This window comes from Ambystoma mexicanum, chromosome 11 (assembly GCF_040938575.1).
Source record: "Ambystoma mexicanum isolate Mex_15411 chromosome 11, UKY_AmexF1_1, whole genome shotgun sequence".
Classification (NCBI taxonomy): domain Eukaryota; kingdom Metazoa; phylum Chordata; class Amphibia; order Caudata; family Ambystomatidae; genus Ambystoma; species Ambystoma mexicanum.
The window spans coordinates 1422076054-1422102026 of record NC_090934.1 but is presented as its reverse complement, the minus strand read 5'-3'; the positions used below and the strand labels follow the sequence as shown (position 1 = coordinate 1422102026).

General features: G+C 43.3%; 1 long non-coding RNA gene across 2 annotated transcripts in view; it reads right to left on the bottom strand.

The window, feature by feature from the left end:
• Positions 1 to 13935: 13935 nt before the first annotated feature.
• Positions 13936 to 25973, bottom strand: part of LOC138504513 (uncharacterized) — a 187182-nt gene continuing 175144 nt past the window's right edge. The window contains exons 8-9 of one of the 2 annotated variants that reach the window (XR_011279852.1): positions 15810 to 15939; positions 13936 to 14284 (exon numbers count right to left, since the gene is read on the bottom strand). This is a non-coding gene — a long non-coding RNA (uncharacterized lncRNA). The remainder of the gene's footprint in view (positions 14285 to 15809; positions 15940 to 25973) is intronic. The other variant, XR_011279851.1, reaches the window with a different exon arrangement.

Sequence of the window (25973 nt, the reverse complement as noted above, 5' to 3'; positions counted from 1 at the left end):
TAAATAAGTTGGTGATAGATACCGCATGATAGCTGGCTGCCGTAGATAAGATAGCGAGAGATTGCCCATGGTGGCACACTAAAAATGAAAATGTGGTGTTCCTGAAATGCAAGCCTGAAGTCTCTCTAGTGACCACACGAAAAATCTAAACAAAAATAAGGGGTTCTGGATATTGGGGCCACAAATAAAACAAAGGAATTATGCTCACCAAAAATACCACCAACCACGCATACCAACCACGCATACCAACCACGCATGTCTGTGTACTGAAATAATGCATATCCACTGTGTTATTATTATACATAACCCAATCTTAATACAAGGAGTGATTGTTGCTAAATTATTTTTTGGCAGTAAGAAAATACCGCCAGGCCCCAAATCTACACAAAATACCCAACAGTGCAAGGCACAAAGGGAGTTGAATGAAAAGACCATGTGCATAAAACATATTTCTGCAAAGATTAGAGGAGGAATAGACATCTGCAAGCACCAAGTGTTGAACACTCATGATGCCAAAAGCCTATGTGAAGTGGAGTGAGCAAGGGTAATGGCACTCTGTTTAATAGAACCAAATAGTAGTAAATGTGAGGCTGAAATGGACAAAATCATGGTCTCCTAACATGTGATTCATAAGTCAAAAACAAGGGCTATTCATTAAAATCACAGATGGAGATAGCAGTCGCTCTTACTCTCTTGATTGTTCCAGAACAGTGAGCAAACTACAAGCTCAACTACAAACAGAAGGGCTTGGATAAGGATCAGGTTGATGACATAATATGGACTAATTGGGAAAACAAGGAATGAATTGACGCATCTCAAGCACCTAGGTTTCATTTAACTCATGTGCTGCTAAACAAGCCGAAAGTCCAAGGTTGGATGAGGTTTCCAACCAATCATATAGCCTGCCACGCTCTTTTATATACAATGTTGCATTTACCAATCTGCTGCCATATTCACTGCTATAATCAATATATTACGTGTGTATAAGGATCAGGGCATGTCCTACAGACAAGGGGCAGCCAATGAGATATTAACACATACATAATTCTACAAGTAGACATGTTCCCACAATCCAATACCTCCCGTTAACAGGTTTTGCGAATGCAGCGTAGGCTGACTTCATAAATGATGTATGTAATAAATATATAAACTATGTACAAACAAGATGAATATGCATGCATCTATTTAGATAGCTGTTACATATGTTACAGTTGGGGGTAGATCTCTCTCTTCAGCTGGAGCCTCCCTCTGGAACAGCCTCCTGCCTCCCTGAAGTTTGAGGAGAACCATCTTCGGTTCTGGAAACACCTCAAGACCTTCCTCTTATCTTCTGCATTCGCTCTTCCTCTCCCCTGCTGATCTCTGTCTGCTCGGTATTGGGCACCTGGCTACCCTCTTGATTTCAGGCCCAGATCCCTGCCCACCCAGGCACATACCCACACTGCCTCCTGGCAACCCTTGCACTTGAATTTGCAGCCCTACAGACCCCCTCCTGCACTTATTAGACACCTGTTGTCTGTGTCTTATTCTTGCACTTGCCACCCGCTGGCCGCACTACATGTGGGTGTTTCTGACCATGTGTTCAGCACTTTCCACTCCTCTCCTTTCCCATGAACTTTCCCACTTCCCTCGCATTCTCAATGTCACTGGGCCTAGTAAGATCGCTCTTTGTGTCCTCCTTTGTTCCCCTCCCTTGCCTCGTCGCACTCTGAAACACTTCTGTATGAGCACAATACAAATAAAATATCATATCGTATCATATCTCCCTGCTTTCTTTCATTGAGATTAAAGCAGTATGTTACCATCTTCCTTTGGTCTGTCCGGTTATTTGGTCTATGATTTTTACTGGTAATTCCATCGAGCGCATAGAAGACGCTTCAAAGTGCCAGAGCACAGCGTCACCACCGTGCACTGCTAAGACTAACACACAAGTCATCAAATATGACATCACAAATGTCATTGATGACATCATTGTTGACATCACATATTTAGGCCACTTGTTTTTGTTCACTGGCAGTGACAATTTGAAAATTCAAAGGTGCTATATATCAAGACGTTGACCTTCTTGCATGTTCTTAACATACTTTCCTTGGGGTTTGGTCGCAGCTCATGGTGCACATATATGGGGCAAGAAGCAGGCCTCAAACACACAATGTATTTGTATACATGATGAACAACTTTAATGTTATTGACATTTTCTGGTGATGCTGTGTCTTTCTTCCTTACTTTAGTTTGCCTGTTTGTGCCTCTGATTGTTATGCATTGTGGGTCTTCATATGTATTGTTTGTAATAATACAAGTATGTAGTAAGTCTTAAATTGTTAGCTTTATTCAATTGTCAACATTACTCAAAACGGTCATATGGTGAGCCTATACCGGCAAGCTCATTAGGGCCAGCAGACCCTTCCTATCACCCAACAGCTGCCTCACCCTTGCCAGGGCACTAATACAATCCAAACTGGATTACTGCAACAGCCTGTTCCTTGGCGCTAATCAATCCGTACTCAATAAATTGCAGGTAACTCAAAATAACGCCTTGCGCGCAGCCCTCAACATTCCAAGACAAGAGCCGATCTCTGCCACTAGGAAAGCCTGCAAATGGCTCTCCATACGCCAAAAAATTGATCTAAAAGTCATCTGCCTCACGTACAAAGCCCTCAACCACCTAGCACCACCCTATCTAGCTAATAAACTCACCCTGAAACCTGCCACCAGACTCACCAGATCCTCCAACACTCTTTGTCTACTAGTACCCAGGTTCCACCTAAAAAGAGCTGGAGGGGCAAGCTTTACAGTGCTTGCCCCCCAACTCTGGAACTCCCTACCGCTCAACATCAAAACCCTCGAATCCTTCCAGATCTTTAGGAAGCAGGTCATTAGCTGGCTGCTAAACAAAGAACAACACCACTAACTCTAGACCTGCGCGATTACTAGCTTAGACACTGTACTTACTCTGAAAATTGTATATTGTACGCACTACACATGCTCTATTTATTGACCTCTGTATATATATGTACATATTATAAACCTGTACGAAGTATGCAACACACAGATACTTCTCAACTATGTAACCAAATTCTTAAGCGCCCTTCTACCTCTGGGTTTGGAGCGCCATACAAATAAAATAAACAAACAAACAAACAAACAAACATGGTAGCATTCATTATATTACTAACCAAAATTACCAGATTAAAACGATTGCACTTCTATGCTGCATGTTGTACCCATTGCATATGTGTATGTATGATTAGGTTTCTGTGTTAACAACAACACTACAAAATAATGTATTGTTTAGATGAGAAAATGTATTAATACATTAAGTAGTTCATGAGTAGTCGCCCTATCACCCCTGTCATCTTGCTACCAACATTGTAAACACACCCCCTTGTAGGGACTTATCATCAAAATTAATTGCATAAGTGATGTCATTAATGACATGTGTGAAGTCATCTTTGATGTCCTGGGTGTTAGTCTTAGCAGTGAACGGTGGTGGTGCGAGTTATGGTTGCCTAGCTTACCATATCTGGTGAATTGCTGGTGTTTTTCGGTTTAACTTGTAACCATAACTTCAATGAATTTCATAGGTTTTAATTAGTGCAATTTAACCATATTGTCTCTTTAACAAAGTTTTTCAACTGAATTTCATAGATTTTTACCAGTGCAACCTAATTTGCTACAACTTCTTAATATCATACTCACACCCAATATAGCAGCATTTACGGCCAATCCAGGACGTTTCAAGTGAAAACGGTGGCAATCCCCACCTTCTAGCAACATTCTTAACACTTCTATGAACTTTCTACAACTTTTTAACCAGTTTTTTGCTTGCCGACCTTCACGAACATCTGACGTTATTGCAGACTTCCCGGACAGCGTATGACGTGTCCGCAAATGGGTCTGTGCTTCACGAACATTTTTAAAATCGTTTTCTTGCCAATCTAGGACGTTTCAAACTGAAAGTTTACCCTTCCACAGCTCCTAGACCCATTCATACTCATTTCCATCTGCAATGTGAGAGAGAACACATGCTATTTAACTTCAAAAATGGCATCAGTCATGGCCATGCCTCCTCCCCAGGGGCCACCACCACCAACAACACCACCACCACCAGACGAGGGGCCTGGGCAGGGCAAAAGGCACAATGGTGCAGAGGATGATCAAGAGGACCAGGAAGATGAGATAGAGGGAATGCCTACCTCCAGCAACTGGAGAGAATCATGGGTGTGGTGGATCAATAAGACCATATAAGGGGTACCAAAGGCTTGGGCTACCTGTGTCGAATGCATTGAGTGTGGACTCATACTCAGTCGTAGACAACCCAGGTACTCTTTTGATACCACAGGCATGCACCACGACACCGGCCCAAACCACCAAATTGCTTTGTGAAAGGCTGTTCCATTCTCAGGAAGTAGTAGGCTGTCTTACAATACTACATCTTCCTCAAGCACTCCTGCCACCACACAACCGCGCCTGCCACCACACAACCGCTCCTGCCACCACACAAGCGCTCCTGCCACCACACAAGCGCTCCTGCCACCACACAACCGCTCCTGCCACCACACAAGCGCTCCTGCCACCACACAAGCGCTCCTGCCACCACACAAGCGCTCCTGCCACCACACAAGCGCTCCTGCCACCACACAAGCGCTCCTGCCACCACACAAGCGCTCCTGCCACCACACAAGCTACTCCTGTGGGCAGAATATCCCACCAACTGCCTCGCAAACCATACTAGAGGCTATTGATCCAGATCTTTCCAAGACAACAGTACTCTGTATATACTGCAATACACCACTCTGCAGGGGATGGGAGGGGGGGCAGTTTCAAAGTGCTTTTGATTTTGGCAATCAAGGAGCATGAGAAGCACTACCATAGATTTAAGGCATGCCCAACATTGCTCTGTTTACCTGCCCCTTCATATCTGTTGTTGGTGCCCCTTCCTTCATTTCCCTCCCCCATCTTACTTCCTGGCATCTCCTGCAATAAAAAAAAAAAAAATACAAAATCAAAAAACACCAAACAAAATGTTCCTTTGGAGCCACCTTTCACAGTTAAAAAATAGAACAAACAAAAAATCTTATATTCTCCATCTGCTTTACATTTTTCAATAAAGTAATTAGACTGTATACTTGAGAAAAAGAAAAAAGGACAGACATTTTTTCTTTCACACATACTTTTCTCTAGCATACAATAAGGACCATAATCCATGCACCTTCATGACTATCCGCGGTCTCCGCATTTCATGTTCTCATGCGAGGCAATCGTTAAAAGACCCACTCCAGGCAGAGGACAGCCATTCTACCCTTTCAACTTTTATTTTTGTAACACTCCCTCATCCCCTGCTTTCGATCAGTCACACACCCGTATACCAATCACATCCAAAAACTCTACATGTAACCGTGTCAACATATGAAACTTCCACACACCAGCTGCTACTTAACAATGTTCTAGAAATCTTTTGCATCTGCATTTCCCATACTTGTACTAAAACATTGTAAACAGTGCTGCTAGAGGTGCAAATATGCATTTTTTTTACTTTCAACAAAATGATTCTAAAAAGAAACATCTTTAAACGCAGAGAATTTCCATTTTTCATTCCATATTTCTTTAAAAATACTGCATCACAAAGACAGCACTTACCCAACTAAGTAACCATGCCAAGTATTATCCTATTTTTATCTTCACAAAGAAACAAATGCATATTCCATTAACAAAATTGTCAAATGTACAACAATCATAAATACTGCATACACTTCAATTATTTCTTTCAATCATATTACAAATACTGTATAATTCCCCTAAGTTACCTATTATTACTATACACATATTATCATAATGTGTGTAGCCAGTAACCAGAATCTTAGGGGCACGGCCTAAGGCCTTACCCCTGAGAATCTGGCCACTGGCCACAACTACCACAATAGAATTAAACTTTGTAACATTTACGTACAATACACCTTCAAATAACAAGACTCGCCCAGAACCACCCCACTCCGAATGATGTCCGTGGACAGTAATATTGACCACAGACTCTGTGGCAATGGCGCATCTTTTTTTCACCTATGAAAACAGCACCCTATCAACTTCTTTCCTCTCCCCCACCCTTTCTAGGCCCTATTTTGGCTACAAAATAATCCCACATGGAATTTCCAGGCGTTTGGCTTACTGGGCTGTCTGTGGTCACAGAAGTGGTCCATGGATCCAATATGGCGACCGTTGAAAAAATCAGGATGCACCTCATATTTTTCAACATCCAACCAGCGTGCGTCTTTGATGTCTGTGGACAGAGGTGTCCGCAGACACTAAATCAGGAAATGAGTCCATGGACCGGACCCGTATATCACTCATTTTGTTTGACCTACTTTTTCGGCCGTTTTTTAAAAAAACTACTGGACAGATTTCCACCAAATATGCAAAAGCACGCTTTCTGGTGGCCAAGCCACCGCTCCTCAAGCAAGTTTGGTGACATTCTGCACAGTGGTTTGGCCTGTAGACGTGAGCAAAAATGTTTTTCCATTGTGTCTCTGAGGATTTAAAAAATGTGGCCCATCCCCCTATAACTCTCACCCCCCCCCAGGAGAAACCAAACCAAACTTCCCAAAATTGTTCAGAGTTCGCCATATACTATTTTTTGCAATGTTTGGTGAGGATTTGTCAAATGGTGCCAAAGTTATAAGCCGCCCAAAAAGTGCTCTTTCTATGAGTTGAGCTACTTCACCATAACAACAGGGTTGCTACTGCATAAATATATATATATATATATATATATATATATATATATATATATATATATATATATATATATATATATATATATATATATATATGTTCCTTTGCTTGTTTATCTAATACTTTGCCAGTCATCCCTAGGACATCCTTTTATTTTTTTTATTTTTTTATTATTCGCTGGTATGATTGAAAAATAACTTCCAACCTTTCAGCAGCCATATTACAATACATTCATTCAATCCCAATTATAATTAAAATCTTTACAATGCATTGAATTAAAAACAAATACAATAAAAGAATCAAAAACAACAAAATCCATCAGCATTAAGTACAACCGTTCCCCTATTTGATTTGATAAATGCACATGCATGTGACTTCTTTACATCCTGAGAGTCTACATCTGTTGTAGACAATAATCCCTACCGCTATCCTCTCTTGATTTTCAAACTATTCAGAAAACTTACAATTGCATATCTCAATGATTTCTTTTGTGCTTGAAATAATTCAGACCATAACTGTTCTGCCAACAGACACTCATGACCTTCAAAATATATCTTCAGGTGTATAATTCTAAATTGCAATAAGTCAGTGCATTCAACCATTAGATGTTTCATAGTTTCTGGTAACTTATTACAAAATCGGGAGCTAATTCCCTCCGATGGGAGCAGTTTATATTTATACAAAATTTCTCTGGTTGGCCAGATATTAAGTCTATACCTTAAGAAGTCTGCGTGATAACTGGGACTTGGGGACTGAATTAAGTAGGGCTCGATTTGTCCTTGGCACTTCAGTTTAAATGGATTTTGCCTGAACTTTTGTCGTGCCATGCAACATTCCCGAGTTTGGATCCAATCATATCTAATATCTCCAAAGTTTCATTTTAGCTTTGTTTGGATTCTCTATCAATATATCTAATTTTATTCCCACTCCGCGCAGAGTCTTCTGTAAAGTATTACGCCAAATCAATGCAAACCGATCTCTAGAGGTTTGAAGATGACTTGATATAATCCTTAGAAGGTGATTGTTGCTTCTAGCACCACACATTTTCTAAACAGCATACACAATCTCCACTTATATATTGCATAAAGTGATGTCAGGCCCAGTTCATGCCTGATAATGCATATAGATTCTGACGATGGTAACATAAGACATTTTCAATACAAACTTTCAATTTTTGACTGACCAGTAAAGATATTTTTGATATCTCTTGGTTTCAGAACCATTGAGGATGGCCAGGACAAACATCTGTTTGTGATATATACCAATAATGGAAGATGGAAAATGTACAATATTGTGATCTTATAATTTTCATTTGAGATAAGGCTGTTAGCTGTTTAGTCTTGCTATGTTCCACATTTGGTAGATCTTGAGGGTGATTATTTACACACATAACTAGATAAATATACGATTTAACAGATGTTAACTTTACATTTTGCAACTTCCAAATGTAACGTCTGCTTTTCTGCACAATGTTTCCAAATTGCATTACTTGTGTTTTTGAAGTATTGATATTGATGCAATTTGAAATGGCATATTTATCTAAGGCTTCTAATAGTTTATCTAAACCACTTGTGGTTTTAGATATGAGGATCATATCATTGGTGTATAATAGCCAGTAAATTGCCATCTCTTGTAGTTTAGGAGTGTCAAAAATCAATTCCTTGAACCATGTACCTACACCTGAAATGTAAAAGTTAAACAGTGCGGAGGCTAATAAACATCCCTGTTTCAGACCGCGTGCAGTATGTATCGGGTCAGTTAATAATCCATCATGCCTTAATCTTACTTGGATGTTAGTGGCAGTATGGAACTCTATAGTCCACTTCAAGATGTGCCATAGGCATCCACTGATCAATAATTTTTTATATAATAGTTCTCTTGATACCAGGTCAAAAGCAGACCAAAAATCAATGAACGCCACATAAATAGCCTGTTTATGTTGCTGTTCCTGTTGTAAAATGGAGGTCAATGTGATCAAATTGACCGAAGTGCCTAGACACAGAAAAAATCCTGTCTGGTAGGGATCTCTCAAGCAACTTCTATCCAACCATTTATTGAATTCTACAAGGAGCAGGCACGCAAACACCTTGCCTGGACAATCAAGAAGGGCTATTGGCCTATAAGATTTTGGGTCAGCATAATCGCCCTTCCTGAATATCGGCAGAATGATCGATCTCTGCCAGGATGATGGAATCTTGCCAGTTTTCATGATTTGGTTATAAATCATGTGCAGAACATGGGCCCAAACCTTAGGATTACTCCTCAACATAGCATTGTGTAAACCATCCTGGCCTGCCGCACATGATATACTTAATTTCGATATGCAGTGTTCTATATCTGAAACCTCCATGTCAAATGTGTAATCAAAATTTATAGAGTTCGTATTTAGCTGTAGACCCGGAAAAGGCGACTGATATATGCTAGTATAATAGGTGGTCCATGGGTTTGGAGGTGTAGGGTTTGTCTGCTTATTCAAGTTATTTTTTTCGGAGATCCCATTAAGAAGGGCCCATATCCCACTAGAGGATTTCAGAATAATCTGTTTCATCATTGCCTCCTCATCATTCTGGTATTGAATTCCACGTCTCTCCTTGAGCCAATGTTTGTAGGCATGTCTCAGTTGTTTAGTCTGGTAGGATCTAATCTCGGGCAATGTGAACCTTAACTTCTGAATATTTTTGTGTAGTTCCGCTTTTCTCTCTTTTACCATTCTGTCAAAAACATGTAAATGAGTAGTGGTGCTTTGAAAAATAGGCAGACTTTTTTGTTTAAAAATCTGCATGGCTTGTGCATAATCCGGATTGTTTTCAGTTTCAGGTTTCCCGTATACATGTTTCAGCTCTTGACAATACTGAGAGAGCTTTTTATTCGACCATTTGATTTGATTGCCTGCATTGTTTAGGAAAAGGTTTTCCATGTTATGGTCTGGCTTCTCCCCATTCCAGATTAGACATAGTTGAGCATGGTCACTTACAAAGGAAGGTATTATTTCCATGGAGACCACTCTGGTCATGAAAGCGATATAGGAATAGATATAGTCCAATGTGGCCTGCTGAACGTCTCTCTGCCAAGTCGGTTTTGGAGCGATATCTCCTTGTATTGCAATATTCAACATGCCATAATTTCTCTCTGTCATGATGGAGATCCATCTTCATTCCTCCATGGTTTTCACGAGTATATCTGAGGGTAGAAGATGGAGATTTAAATCCCCAATTACTAAAATTTGCTGTAAGGAGGAATCCAGTAACAGAGTGTCTACTGTGGAGTTTAAGTGCATAAAGAAAGTGTCAGGGTCAAGATGTTTCCTGCACCAATATATATTTACAATTGCAAAAGGCAACAAAGCTCTTTGTATCTTAACCGCTTGGAAGAAAGAAGCCTGAGCAGGATATGACTGTGTTTTAAATTGTTTTCTTTTTTTAAACGCCATTAGCAAGCCAGCCATTGGGCGGTCCTGTCTGGATTTTATGGCAGGGATGGAAAGAATATTGTGTGATTCCCATATTGGTCTCATAAGTAACCATGTCTACTGTAACACTATTATATCATATATAGACAAATGTCCATCTTTGGTGTTAATGAAATGATTGAATCCCCTCGTATTCCATGAAATTAGTGTTATTTGATCATGATCTACCACTTGTTATGACGTGTTTCCTCTGTCATTAGCTTGCTAATGTACCTTAGATTGATACTGCTCTCTTTTACTTTGATCCAGCGTGCCATTTCCATATTTCTGGGCTTTCGATAGCTCAGGAACTTTTTTAACTCCCTCGTTTAGAGCTGTATCCTGCATCAGGATGAATCCCAAATTGTACAGGGTAGTACGCGCTTGCCACAGCACATTGGCTACCATGCCTGATTGTATGTACAGTCTCGCCGTCTCATGATTTTTCGGATCAATAAACTCCACTAAGCCAATGTCTGCAGATGTCAGTGCATTTAAAGCTGGTACGTCTGAGCAAATGTTGAAGATGCTAGTGCGATTCAAGTCATACCCCACATGTGGGTGGGGTCTACACTTGAGTACCATGTGATGTTAATTCTTGTACAGAGCCCATTTTCTATTGTTAAGCGGGGCTTGTATTTTGTCCACCTTTGGGACTGAGGTAAAGAGTACATTTATATGCTTAGAACTTATACTGCTCCCTAACAATGGCGGATTTGCTTGTGCACTCTGTTCAGCACTAGGACCTCGTAATAGAGTGTTGATGGTAGGCTGCGCGGATTGCAAACCAGGTCTGTCCTCTCCATTCAATATGGCTTGGTGACCTGTGGCTTATGGTTGAATAAATGTCTCCGGGGCAGGGTTTTTATACTGAGCGATAGATAGTTTGATCTCCTCCCTTAATTCTTGAATTGAGGTAAACATTGGTGACAGCTTTTCATCTAAAGCAACTTTGGAAGAGGAGACATCCTGCTTGGGGAATGCCAAAAGTTTTATTGGTAGATCTTTTAAAGGGTATACACTTGTAGGTGTTTCCACATTTACGGCTACAGATGAATGTTAAGACAATGCAACTAAATTGTCTAGTGGTTTGTACGATTCCACCCGCCGTGACGCTAAAGTCGGTTCCAATGGTACTGCACAAGTTTTCATCTAGCTCCCCATGCTTGCAATTTTTATAAACTTTTGTGTCTTAAGATTTTTTTCTTTTTCCTCTTATGAGTCAATTTATGATGGACTACTTTGACCTCTCTCAGATTTGTCATAGCCAGATCACTAGCTTGATTTTTAATAGTACCGAGAAAAATATTGAATGGATTACATTGTTTTGTTGCTATAGACTCAGCCACATGAACACACAAATTAGGCACTGGTATACACACTTCGTCTTCATTTGTAGGGGGAGACGTGCCTGCCAAGAGAGGCGCATACTCCTCTTGAGTATTCTCTCTGTGGGCATGGGATTCATATACAACATTACAATTTGCTTGGATCATTTCAGGTTTTGCCGGTAGAGCTTTCAGAATTTGGTTGCTTCCATCTGATTCTTGAAATGCTCTCTGGCTCTGCTGGTTATATGTATCATTTGACCCATATGCCACCACATTTGGAATTTGTTGTATAGTAGTAAACAAATTGTTTATTTCTACAAGACTGGTCTTGGATTTAAGGTCTGTTGATAATGTTAGAAGTTCAGTTTGCCTATCAACTTTTTCATTCAGTGTTTCATACAGTTTAGCTATAGCAAGAAAGGCAGTAGTCATAGCGCCTAGAGTATTGTTTAATGCTGGCACTTCTGGAAATGAAAATCGATTGTGAGCTGTGTTTATTTCATCACAAATAAAAAATGGTTGCTCAAGACCTGTCCCATTGATCTTTGTGCGTCTAGGAGTGGGTGCTACAAAGGATAAAGATCTAATGGAGCCACCAGAAAATGATTTATCAAATAAGGCAGCTGAGTGAGACAAATTTGACTCATCCTCTCTTGGGGGTACTAATGGTATAGGCGAGTGAGTATCCTCGTGCTCTTCGTGGAGCTGAATCAGATCAGCAGTATTGGAACATATGTACTTAATTTCTTGCGATGATTGCTCTTCAGTGTTGCTAATATTCATAAATTTGATTGTCTCGTCATCAATTTCCCCAGCCATAGTTGGATTGTAATACGTCTCTCTTAAATTGTGTTGTGCTTGTACTGTACAAATGGCTGGAGCTTTAGCTGACGAGACTACACTTGTAGCAGTAACCAAATCTGAAACTGCCGCACCAGAAGAGCCCATGTGACCATCATTGCACGCCGATACTAAGGTCGAATCTGTCACTTCATTAGAGAGCTGAATGGTGCTAACTACAGCGGTAGTTCCCAATATCAGCCCCCTAGAAGCGCTGGGCTCAATATCATCAACATTTACACTTGGACACAAGTCCGTTGTTTCTGCCGGGCCTTTACCATTAAGAGAAGTTAATGGCATTTGTTTGCCATCAGACATGTAAAAGGCCCAGATGTCTGATGTTAAAGACACTGAATGCTGCATTTTAGTTTGCTTTCTTTTTTTCCTAATAAATATATCTATTGTGTTATGAATATCTTTAGTAAAGCTTGGCATACCAGTTTTTAATGTATACGTGCCTTTAAACATGATTTTATATATGCATTGGTTTCCACTGCCTAGCAATTCTATAATATATAAAAACAATTAAATAATCAAAAGAACCAATCACACAAACAGTATATTACATAAAATTCACCAATGTAAAATAGGTTTCACAAGATACAACTATATTCTCGACCTATCGTTTGAATAGTAACACCCTCCTCCCTCTGCTATCCCGCCAGACAGCGAGACAGCAATCTCACTTGCAATCACATTTACTCAAACGTGCGCGTGCATACACGCGTGCGTTGTAGGAAGTGATGCAGCAGAGGGCGGGCCCAGAGGACTACACACAAGAGAACAGGGAGAAAAAAAATGGATCGACTGCTAGTCCTCCAGTCCAATAGCAATAGCAATAATTGTGCTTCAGGTGATGATGTTGAGCCTACCAATGAAGGCCAATCCAAAAACAGGCCATTGAAGTGGGCACCAGAGTATACTGCATGTCGCTCAAGCTTCAATAGAATCCTCATGGGAAGCGTCCGACAGCGAGACAGCAATCTCACTTTCAATCGCACTTACACAAACGCGCGCCATGGGACATCCTTTTAAACATATTGGTTTTCTGTCTATAAATGTGAATTGCACATTTATGCACCTACCTAAAAAGTGAACAAACAAAAATGACTTTCTCTGTTTTGCTACATTTTACCTTTCTTTCTTGTTTGCTTGATGAGGGAGTTTCATTCCATGAACGTCCAGCCCCCATGAAACCCTTTGCCCTCAACCCCTTCCCCATACCCAACATTACTTCTCATATTTACTTTCCTTCGCATAGCAACCCTATATATCTGTCATCAGTTTGGAAATCCTTCATAGTTTTATGTTATGTTATGTTATGTTATGTTATGTTATGGTATGTTATGGCTAAGATTTAAGAAATATATTGTGACAAGAGCAGCTATTCAGAAAGGGGACAGGTGGGCATGTACCCCACTCTTTACCTTTTACTTTTATATCCTTCTGTCAAAATATCAATTTAACAATGTACAATGATAATATTTGTTGAGCCTCCGATCCACCATGCACATTACTGGGAACATTAAACCAAATCGAAAACCAAGGGAACCTCCCAAGGAGCTGGTTGAGGCCACCTAGAACAAGTTCTATGCTTCAGTTTATATGCACTTTCCCTCAAAAGAAAAAAAAAACATTCTTTTATTCCTTCTTTTTCATAATTATAAAAATATTCCTTTATTGGTGTCGTCACATCCCTTCAATAATTAGCGAGGCTGACAGCGCTCGGCCAATACATTTCAGACTAAAGTCCATCTTAAGGGCATAAGACTGCAATAAGTATAACACATTGAGTTAAATCATGTTTTCCAGAAATCCCGATGAAATCAAATAATGCTTAACAGAAGACCTCACAAATGGTGTGATATCGTACCTGTCCCACAGTTGAAATGTAAGTTGCCTCAAAGCACCCCGCTGAAAACCATGTACGCGTTATCTGCGAAATAGACAAATATTATTGCTAAATTTGTTTCCTTCATTTACAAAGTATTCACAATGAAAGTTCATATTCAGCATTTTCACAACACTACATACCTTTCCTTCAAGAAAATAAGTGCAAACACTGCAAAAACGAGTTTTACTCATAAATGTATAATCTGCATAAAAATTGAGAAAAAAAATCCTAGTTCATGCATCCCAACTATTAACATCCTACATTTCCTATATAGGTTCTATATAGGTTCTTACCTAGATGTTCAAAGAAGAAGAATGATCACATAACAATGGGCCGTGTCTAACACCACTGTTTCCCTTAAGGACTGTGTAAATAGGAGCAGTCTTGAGTATTAAACGGAGTTAGATCCATCTAAGCGCTAGAATCAGCGTGCACATATCAGCGCAAGGACGTCATCACCTATGTGGCATGATGGCATCATAACGTCAAACTACACCAGATCCGGCGTTCAATTCCATAACAAAAACATGACGTGTGGATTTCCAAATATTTGAATATACCTCGGAGAGCAGGGGTTGCATGGCTGCACGCCACATGAGACAAGGGAGATGGGAGGAAGTCAGAGGGCAGTGGAATTAGTGATGTCCCCCACCATAGAGGAGGGAGCAGAGTTGGAGCAAGTAAAACAATGGGGTCTTCCCCAGCATCAAAGCTGGACTCGTGAAACCAGACTTCGGCTAATCTGGCCTGCAGGAATATAACATTGATTCCTTAATCACGCTCCCGCTATCTTGTCTAACGTCAATGTTCATGGAGAAAGCAACATGGTGATGCCAAAGGCACAGGACAGGGTGGCTCACACATCCTTTGCTGAGCATATTCACCCCTGGTTCGTCCCAGTCTGCCTCTGACGGCATCAAGTGACTGGGTTAACGGCATGCAAAATAAGGAAAGCAGGACAGCTGGGTAGAACATTAGTGGCTTTCTTCATTAACTTAATTGTGAAGTATTTGTTGCCTAAACCTCAAATCTGGAAGAAAAGTGATTTCTGGATATGGAGGGTTAAAAGAAGGAGTTGGATTCATATTGAATGTTGCCATTTAAAACTTCACGAATTTACATTTGTCTTGTCTTTTGTATTTGTATTTTTTGTTTTATATAGCGCCTTCATCCAACATCTTAGGAGGATATCTCAGGGGCAATGGGGCAGCGCGCTCGCCTTGGAAGCAAGACGATGCTGAGCAACACAGGTTCGATCCCCGGGTCTGTGCTTAGAAACCTGTGGGTATTAAGTGCGTTATAAATAACCAATTATAATTTTAATCGATTCTCTTTAATGTAGGTAAACATTTTGCAGGTTTCCAGGAAATTCATGAATGTATCCTTTTTGAGTCAGATATATGGAAGATTAAGATTGAAATAATTCCAAAGAGTTCTCTGTCTTAAAGTACATTTTGAAAATCAAATACGATTCTGCCTCTATAGCTGGAAGCGAGTGATGAGGTCCAAATCATTGGTTTCTTAGGCTGCAGTGTTCGACCTTCTCCTGATTGGCTATGTCACTTACCCATGTTCAGTCACCAGCTTCTGTGATCTAGATACCATTCAGCAGCACTCCTCCCAAACCTTCCTGGCCCCTTTTTCCATCCAGAATGAAACCAGTTGCTCGCACAGAATCCGCACTGGAACTGATGGACCTAAGACAAAAACAAGTCACATAAATCGCACGTTATGGGCTCGATTCACGGAATTCTTTGCACAGTTCAAAGTGACTTTGCACTGCTGAAAATTGACTTTGCCCAGCCGACACAAACCCTGATTCATGGAACTGTGCAAAGTGTATGTTTGCAGTGCAAACTCCGTGCAAAGTCATTTTGTACTGCAAAAATAACTATGCACTGACTTTGCACTCCAATGCTACACTTTGCACATGAATCAGGGTTTGTGTCGGCAGTGCAAAGTCACTTTTCAGCAGTGCAAAGTCACTTTAAAGCGTGCAAATAATTACATAAATTGGGCCCTATGTTGTTATTGTAAAATGAATAACGGTGGGAAACCTTTTTGTAAGTGCTTCAAATTCAGTCTCATATGGCAATGCAGACACTAGGTGATGAAATGTTTTGCCTGCTATTACTTAACTGGTTTAAGTGGAGAAGAGTGGCAGGAACTGAGAGCTCAGCACTGAATGCTCAACAGCGTAATTACTAGCCCACAAAACAGGGATATGATGTTCACAGAGACATATGTGCATTCCACTTGCTAGCAGGTTAAGGCAGGTGAATACACGACTATAATATGTTGTTGGGAGATAAGTAATTTGAGTCATGACAAACTAAGAATACATGTGTACTTAAAAGAATCAGTTTCCACTTTGAAATCAGGGTACAATCAAAACAAATTAAACATAAATCCCATTTGACTATTCAAGTTGAATGTTTCTAGTTATGTAAGCAGTGATCCTTCAAGCCTCCATTCGTGTAACATGCAGTGATTGTCTGCAGAGAGCCAGCCTGCTCGCTTCTTTACCACTTTATTGCTACAATCAATTACAACCCCTTCTGTGTAGCCTTAGTGTCACTGCAGCGTATACTGTGTAAACAGAGAGTTACTGTTTAAACCATTGCATCTTGATAACACTAAGACAAATTGAGGTGCACCAGAACGCGGGTGTTAATTAACCAGGAGGATGCAGATTCCCTCATCCCAGTTTACATTTGCACAGGCAGTGATGGCGCCTCTGTAGATATGGTTAAGTTAAAGCTCCTCTTAAAAAGGAGATTTGGGCACAGTATTACTGTAATATCTGTTGAAGAATGTTAATGTGTTAATGAAACTTTGCACACACAAATAAAGTAGACCATTGCTCATTTTGTTTTTGTGGGAAGTTTCATGAAATTCCATCAAGGTGGGGGATGCAAGAGGGTTGCCATCAGTATCAAATTGTTTTAAAAAATCCCAGAGCAAATGTTTTCATAGAGAGTAAAAACCTATGGATGCATGTACACAACTTTGATTGGCAATTAGAGTCTGAGACACATTGGAAAAGCTTGGAAGAAAATACAACATGCATTTTTTTTATGTGGACACAAAAAAGTTATATTACTTTAACATAAGGAATTGTGACAGCTAGCAAATGTAAATAGAACACAGGGCTGTGCATTATGGAAGCAAGACTGAACAGTTTTCTTTGGCAGGGTGTGTGCAGAGGTGGAAATTGTTAGTAGAATTGCTTAGTTGGCATCTCTATCCTGAATTGAGGCGCTGGGCTTGCGGAGTCTCTCTGTTGAGAGACTCACATACTTTGGAGGAGACCAGTGTACAACCAAACGCCATGACATTGACAGACTGGAAGCAAATAACCGTGAAAGGGAAAAACAGGAAACAGGCCATTTACTGGGATCCACACACCCTCTCAAACATATAACTAATTCAGATAAGACTGTCCCACTCCATCCTACAGTTCAGGAAGGACCTAAAGACCCTATGTGTTACATAATATCTTGCCACTCACTGATCATCCCACTCAACCCTACTTTCCCATCTTGCGATCACCCAATGACTGAACTACCTTCACATCCTGGCTCATCGGGTACCTCTGCAGAATCCTTGTAACACCCTGGATGTGGCCCCTGTTTACAGCACCCTATAGCTTCCAGCATAGTTTGCATTTTATAAATCACATACATAAATAGTTACTTGAACAAAAATGCAGCACTATCTGAAACATTGTCAGGCCTAGTACGATATTCGCTTGTTTTGTTTCACCCCTCCCTTTCTGCACCCCTCACCCTCACCTTTTGATTTTCTCTGGCTCTTCCAGAAATGTCGTCAGGCCTAGTACGGTAGTCGCCTATCTGTTTCCATTTCCTTCCCACTCTCCCCCTCCCTTCCTTATCTATGTCTTAGCTCTTGCACTATCTGACATGTCGTCAGGACGAGTATGATAGTTAATTTCACATCTTTACTGTTCATGGCCTCTAAGAATGTCATTGTATTTTACCTTGTCGCCTCCCTTGCCTTGAAGTGCTTTGAAACACATTAGCCCTCATTACAACCCTGGTGTAGGACCATGGTGCTATTAGCACCAGGGTCCATGCCGGATTCCGCCATTGGTGGATGGCGGATTTACCGCCCCATTCCAAGGTTGGCGGGGCGGTAAATCCCCATTCACCATTGCCCCTTCCCAATTTCCATTTTTGCCCCATAGGGCTCAATGGGGATGGGGAAGGCTCTAATTACGGCACCGTAAATTATGGTGCCGTAATTAGCACCAAGGTCGCTTAGCACCTTGGATTTTAACGCCTGCAAAAAGAAGGCGTTAAAGTGTGAATCTGGCATTAAGGGTTTAACGGCGCCGCAGCCTTTTACGGCGCCGTTAACCCCTTAACACCAGGGTTGTAATGAGGCCCATTGTGTATAAGTGCTATATAAATAAACTATCATATCATATGATTCCTCAAAGTTCCAAGTCCAAGCTACCTTGAATTTTTTTCAGTGAAAAGATAACATTTGAAGATTATCATGGAGACAGTTCAGATTGCCAAAGAAACCAGGGTGGTTAGATTGTGTTGCCAAAATGAAAAAAAAGGCAAGATTCTTCTTGCCTGTATTGACGGTCCAATTCTCCACTCCTCTTTTGCCACCTGAGTTCCGCCTCTCTGCAGATTCAGTGTCTGGATTTCAACCTCCTCCAGTCTCCAGGATTTACAATCCCTCTGTCCTACCTCTGTGTCACCATCCACCTCTATTCTCCAAGAGTAAACATTCACTGCTTCTCTCAGGATCTTCTACTCTTCCCTATCCACCCCAGGTCTTAGAGTCTTCCCAGCAAAGTTCATCTCTTCTCTGGGTCTTGTAATCTTCTGATATCTTCCTCCTCTTCAACACCGCAGCATACCTCCTCTGCATCACAAAACTGCATTCCCCTCTGGTCCTGTTAGCTGGTTCTTATATAGTGCTTGGACTTAATAGCTTCCCTATGATTGGTGATGGTGGTCATGTGCCTGATTTGCATGCTCACTTTTAAAGAAACTTTGTAGTCCAGAGTTCAAAGGTGTTCTGACTTGAGTGTCGTGTAGACCGATGAGACCTCCGTCCCCAAGTGACGCACAGGGGAACTAAATAGAAACCCGCTGTACGACCTTTGAGACCACAGGTGAGAGATGTCTTCTCGGATCCACGGAGCCTCTAGGAACACCGATGCTGCTGTCAAGAGGGAATGAGGTTAAGCACCAGGCAAGCACAATACAATAAGGAAAACAAGTAACTAAAGTGTCTTACCTATCTGGTGTAATGGAGACCCAGGTGACCTAGTAGGGAGGTTCGAGGCTCATTAGATGCGGCGGTCCCTGGAATGGTAGAACCGCAGGTTCAGCGTGGATGAAGAGTAGCCACCTGTGGGAGTCAGGGCTGGACTTGAATCCCCAGTAGGGAAAAGGCGTAGAAGATCAGCAAGGTACCAAGGGATGATCCAAAGACAAGTCGAGGTGCAGTCCAAATATCCGGCAACAGGTAAAGAGTTCCAAGCAAAAGTACCAAGGGGTGTCCGAGGGAGTCCGTGATAGATTTCCGTGGTCAAGGTAAACAAGGAGCAAGTTGTAACGCCAAACAGTGTCCGAAGCCAGCTGAGAAGCAATGAGCGTTCTGTCTCTCAGTACTTTATACTGATCGCCCCTGGGTCACGTGACTTCTCTGGATCATGTGACGTCCACCAAGATCACATGGGGAACGCCGTAGTGTATCACGTGACTGGCGTGAGGACGTGAGGCCGCCCTTTCTGCTATACGTTCTCCAAGGCAGTTGCCAATGCAGAAAGGGTTGCAATCGAGCCCGTACACTGGTACGGAGTTTTCGGTTCTGTGGGTTCACCGAATCACTTGAGCCTCGAAGCTTGGGAGGAGGTGTTGGGGGAATGTGGGCAGTGTTCTGATGTGTCGTGGCCTGGTGTGCAGAGGATCGCCTAACATAGCCCCCCCCCAACGGCCCACGACCCCGTGGGCAGGACGGATGATCCCTATGGAAGCGGGCAACCAACCGCGGGGCGTTCAAATCAGACGCGGAAACCCACGAACGCTCCTCCGGGCCGTAACCCGTCCAATCCACCAGATACTGGAGTCTACCCCTAAACCATCTAGAACCCAAAATGGCCGACACCTCAAAAACATCAGGAGAGGTCAAGGATACCGGCGCAACAGGGGTACGAAGACGGACTGAGTCGGGACAGGGTTTGAGGAGGGAGACATGAAACACAGGATGGATACGCCAAGAGCTGGGGAGTACTAAACGGAAAGCCACCGGATTAACAACCTGTGAGATCACATACGGACCGACAAAGCGAGGCAGCAACTTCCGGCAACCCACTAGTCGAAGATGCCGGGAAGATAACCAGACCCTAGAACCCACCACCAGAGGGGGAGCAGCACGACGCTTGCCATCCACACGGGCCTTCATGGAGGCCTTTGCTTCAGTGAGATGGACCACTGTACTTGCATGAATAGCCGAAAGATCCCTAAGACATGTCGTGGCCGCAGGATTCAAAGAACCAGAGGCATCAGGGACCGGCAAAACCTTGGGATGTTGACCATAGAGGGCGTAAAAAGGAGAATAACCAGTAGCTGAATGAGCCGCGTTGTTATACGCGAACTCCGCAAGCCGCAAAACGGCCAACCAAGAGGACTGATGTTGCAATATGAGGCAACGAAGGTATTGTTCCATCGATTGATTCGTCCTTTCGGTCTGGCCATCGGTCTCCGGATGATAGGCCGAAGAATACCTCGTATCGATGCCCAACAGTTTCGTCAAGGACCTCCAAAACCGAGAGGTGAACTGTGAACCTCGATCGGAAACAATGACCGAAGGGAGGCCGAATAACATAAACACATGTTCAAAAAACAAGTCCGCAAAGACAGGGGCCGAAGGGATACCCCTACAAGGAACAAAACGGGCCATTTTAGTGAACGTGTCCACCACTACCCAGACGGTGTCAAAGCCTTTGGACTTGGGGAGATCGGTAACGAAATCCATTGTTAACGTATGCCAGGGCCTGGGAGGTACCGGAAGTGGAAGCAACAATCCAACCGGTCGACCCCTTTGATGTTTAGCCTGAGCACATACCGCACAAGATCTGACATAACACTCTACATCGCGCTTCATAGAAGGCCACCAACACCAACGCTTGAGAAGATCTAAAGTGCGCTCTTGTCCGGGATGGGCATTAAAGGGAGCGTCATGAGACCACTCAAGGGCTAGGTTACGTGTATCAGGTGTAGGAAGAAACAGGCGTTCATGTACGAAAGGTAGACCATCAGAATATACAGGATCCCATTCTCGCAACTGGTCAGAATGATTGCTAGTCCAGGACCGGACCGAATCTAATAGTGACAATGAGGGTGTACAGAGACAAATCACATGGCTTTTACCGAGAACAGTGTCGGGGAATGTAGGCAACTGGACCCCACCCGGAGAACGTGACAAGGCATCCGCCTTCCCATGTGAAGTGCCAGGACGGTGCATGATATGGAAATCAAAGGCGGAAAAGAAAAGATGCCATCGGACCTGTCTGCTATTGATGCATTTCAAAGAAGCCAGATCCTGTAGGTTCCGATGATCGGAGTATACCGTGACGGGATGTCTAGCCCCCAGAAGATGATGACGCCAGACACGGAAAGCATCCATGACAGCCAAGAGTTCTTTCTCCGTGACGGTATAATGAGACTCAGTACTGGAAAACTTACGGGAATGATATGCAACTGGATGTAATTTGCCTGTATTTGGACATGTTTGTGATAATACCGCACTGAGGGCAAAGGAAGAGGCATCCGCCTCAACTATGAACGGAAGATCAGGATTAGGATGTTGGAGTACCGGTGCGGTAGTAAAGGCGGTTTTCAAAGCCTCAAAAGCCTCCTGCTGTTCTCTCTGCCATTGATAAGATACCTGAGGACTAGTCAGGGCCGTAAGCGGGGCTACAATTGTGGAAAAGGAAGAAATGAAACGTCTGTAAAAGTTGGCGAACCCTAAAAAAGCCTGCAAGGATTTGAGTGTACGAGGTACTGGCCAATCTAATACTGCTTTGACCTTAGATTCATTCATGGATAACGCCCCAGGGGTGATGTGAAAACCCAAAAACTCGACAGTTGTCTTATGGAACTGACATTTCTCAGGTTTGGCAAACAAGGAATGTTCTCTCAAACGGGTCAATATTTCTCGGACATGAATCACGTGTTCATCAAGGTCACGAGAAAAGATTAGGATATCGTCCAAATACACAACCATATATACATCCAATATATCCCTGAATATGTCGTTCATGAATCGTTGGAAAGTGGCCGGGGCGTTACATAGGCCAAAGGGCATGACCAGATATTCGTACAAGCCATACCGAGTGCAGAAAGCGGTCTTCCACTCGTCTCCCTCGCGGACGCGTACTAAGTTGTATGCGCCGCGTAGGTCGAGCTTAGTGAAAACGGAAGCGTGTGTTAAATGGTCTAGAAGTGGAGTGATTAACGGGATGGGATACCTATCCTTTTTAGTGATAGCGTTAAGACGCCGATAATCTACACAAGGGCGTAAATCCCCCTCCTTCTTAGGTACAAAGAAGATAGGACTTGCCGCGGGTGAAGTGGAGGGGCGGATGTGTCCTAGTCGCAGGGCGTTCTGTACATAGTCTTTCAACGCCAGTTCCTCCGAAGGGGACAAAGAATAGATCCTGCCCGAAGGAATATTGGAATCGGGAAGCAGTTCGATTGGGCAGTCATATGGTCTGTGTGGAGGGAGTACCTCAGACGAGCCCCGGTCGAACACTGACTCGAATTCTCTGTATTCTGGCGGAATCCCAGATACCAACCCCCCAACAGTATGTGTATGCACAAGCTCCGGATCGTCGACAGTCAGTGCGAGTTGGGCTAAGGCCCCCAAGGCCCGGGAAGGTGTGTCAGGGGCTTGATGGACCGGAAGACAATAATTCTGACAGATATCAGACTCAAAGACTACAGTACCTGACTGCCAATTGATCAACGGATTATGTTCATGTAACCATGGAATCCCTAGGATGATGCCGAATTGGGGTGTGGTGATCAAATCAAAACTCAGGGTTTCGGTGTGTACTTCTTGTATGGTTAACAAGAGGGGTGCGGTTTGCTGTTTGACAGGACCAGAAACCAGTGCAGAGCCGTCCACGGCTTGGACATGTTCCGGTCGTGTTTTCACCACTAAAGGTAGGTTGAGGGAATGGGCCAAATCAATATCTATGTAATTACCAGTGGCACCTGAATCAATAATGATATTGACTGCATGAAGAAGGCCTGTAGAGGGACATAGGGTAGCCTTTACAGAAATGGGTTGAACACGAGTAAAGGCAAGGGAGGTACCCGGAGAAGATGACGGAACACTCGACCTGTTCTCCGGTTCTAAGGTCGAGCCGTCCGAAAAACCTGACTCTTCCTGGGCCGTCGAGGACACTCTTTCACGAAATGTCCAGTGGTACCACAATAAAAGCATGCATTATCCACCCTTCTACGTTCTCTCTCAGATGTTGTAATAGGACTACGTAACCCTCCCACTTGCATAGGTTCTTCGGTACTGGAAGCAGGAGTGCCAACAAGAGTGGGAGAGGAAGTGGCCCCCAATTCAGCTCTACGCTCCGATCGTCGTGCATCTACCTGCAAGACCAGATCAACCAATTCCTGATACTGAGTAGGCATAGAAGGGATCACTGCTAGTGCATCTTTCATGGTGTTACTCAACCCCCTATAGAAAACCACCGCCCTCTTGTTTTCTGGCCATGATGTTTCCGCAACTAGCTGATTGAATCGGGTGATGTAATCTATCAGAGACCTTTTACCCTGAGTCAATTCCAACAACTCCAAATCCCTAGACTGTACCTTGTGTCGGGTATCGAATACTCGGGCCATTTCTAGGACCAGCAAATCAAAGTCGTAGAGAACTGGGCTGTTGTTCTCTAACAGGGGATTAGCCCAAGCGGCTGCTGTTCCGGCCAAATGGGAAAGGGCGAAGGCAGCTTTAGCAGTGGTGGTGGAAAAAGCCAAAGGTCTGCATAGGAAATGTAACTTGCACTGATTAATAAAGGTTCTGAACTTCTTGGGATCCCCTTGATAGCGTTCAGGAGCAGCTAGGGGGGAAGGGGTTGGAAGTATCATCGGAGTTGGGACTACAGGAGCAATAACAGGAGAGGGCGTAGTGGAGGAGCTGGCATCGCCAAACTCAGGGTCTGCAGGAAGGGAATGTTGAACACTTTGTATGGAATCTAACCTTTGATGGATCACAGCGTTTGCGGCGGCCATATCTGCCCTTAATATTGTAATTGCCTGAACCAAAGCAGCTATGGGTTCATCCGTGGATCCCTGCATCGTCTGACACGACTATACGGCTTCTCAGTCTGTTCTGACTTGAGTGTCGTGTAGACCGATGAGACCTCCGTCCCCAAGTGACGCACAGGGGAACTAAATAGAAACCCGCTGTACGACCTTTGAGATAAACAGGTGAGAGATGTCTTCTCGGATCCACGGAGCCTCTAGGAACACCGATGCTGCTGTCAAGAGGGAATGAGGTTAAGCACCAGGCAAGCACAATACAATAAGGAAAACAAGTAACTAAAGTGTCTTACCTATCTGGTGTAATGGAGACCCAGGTGACCTAGTAGGGAGGTTCGAGGCTCATTAGATGCGGCGGTCCCTGGAATGGTAGAACCGCAGGTTCAGCGTGGATGAAGAGTAGCCACCTGTGGGAGTCAGGGCTGGACTTGAATCCCCAGTAGGGAAAAGGCGTAGAAGATCAGCAAGGTACCAAGGGATGATCCAAAGACAAGTCGAGGTGCAGTCCAAATATCCGGCAACAGGTAAAGAGTTCCAAGCAAAAGTACCAAGGGGTGTCCGAGGGAGTCCGTGATAGATTTCCGTGGTCAAGGTAAACAAGGAGCAAGTTGTAACGCCAAACAGTGTCCGAAGCCAGCTGAGAAGCAATGAGCGTTCTGTCTCTCAGTACTTTATACTGATCGCCCCTGGGTCACGTGACTTCTCTGGATCATGTGACGTCCACCAAGATCACATGGGGAACGCCGTAGTGTATCACGTGACTGGCGTGAGGACGTGAGGCCGCCCTTTCTGCTATACGTTCTCCAAGGCAGTTGCCAATGCAGAAAGGGTTGCAATCGAGCCCGTACACTGGTACGGAGTTTTCGGTTCTGTGGGTTCACCGAATCACTTGAGCCTCGAAGCTTGGGAGGAGGTGTTGGGGGAATGTGGGCAGTGTTCTGATGTGTCGTGGCCTGGTGTGCAGAGGATCGCCTAACAAAAGGTGAGTCTTTTCACAGGATAGCTATCACCATGGATCCCACTTAAGTTTGTGTTGGGTGCTGTCTGGGATGGAGCTGTTGGTTTATTTCCCAGTTTCAGGCCAGAGGTTTTCTCCCATCTGAATTTGAATTTTGTTTAGTGGCCTTCTTGTCATGCACAACAAATCAGTTACACAACCACGCACCACATTGCCTGACACCCCGACACACACTGCTAGACTCCCCGGGTTGCAGTCTGCCTCCCAAGTCTTCACTTCACCTAGGGTGCGAGGGAGTCGTCATCACCGGCGGATTCGGGCCATGCGCAGAGGCTGGCCCGGTTTGTTGCCTCGTTTTCATTGGCAACTCCCGTGGAGACTGCGTTCGGGCTTGAGCACCCCATCGCGGTTACTTCCTGGTTTCGCGACGGTTTCCCGATCA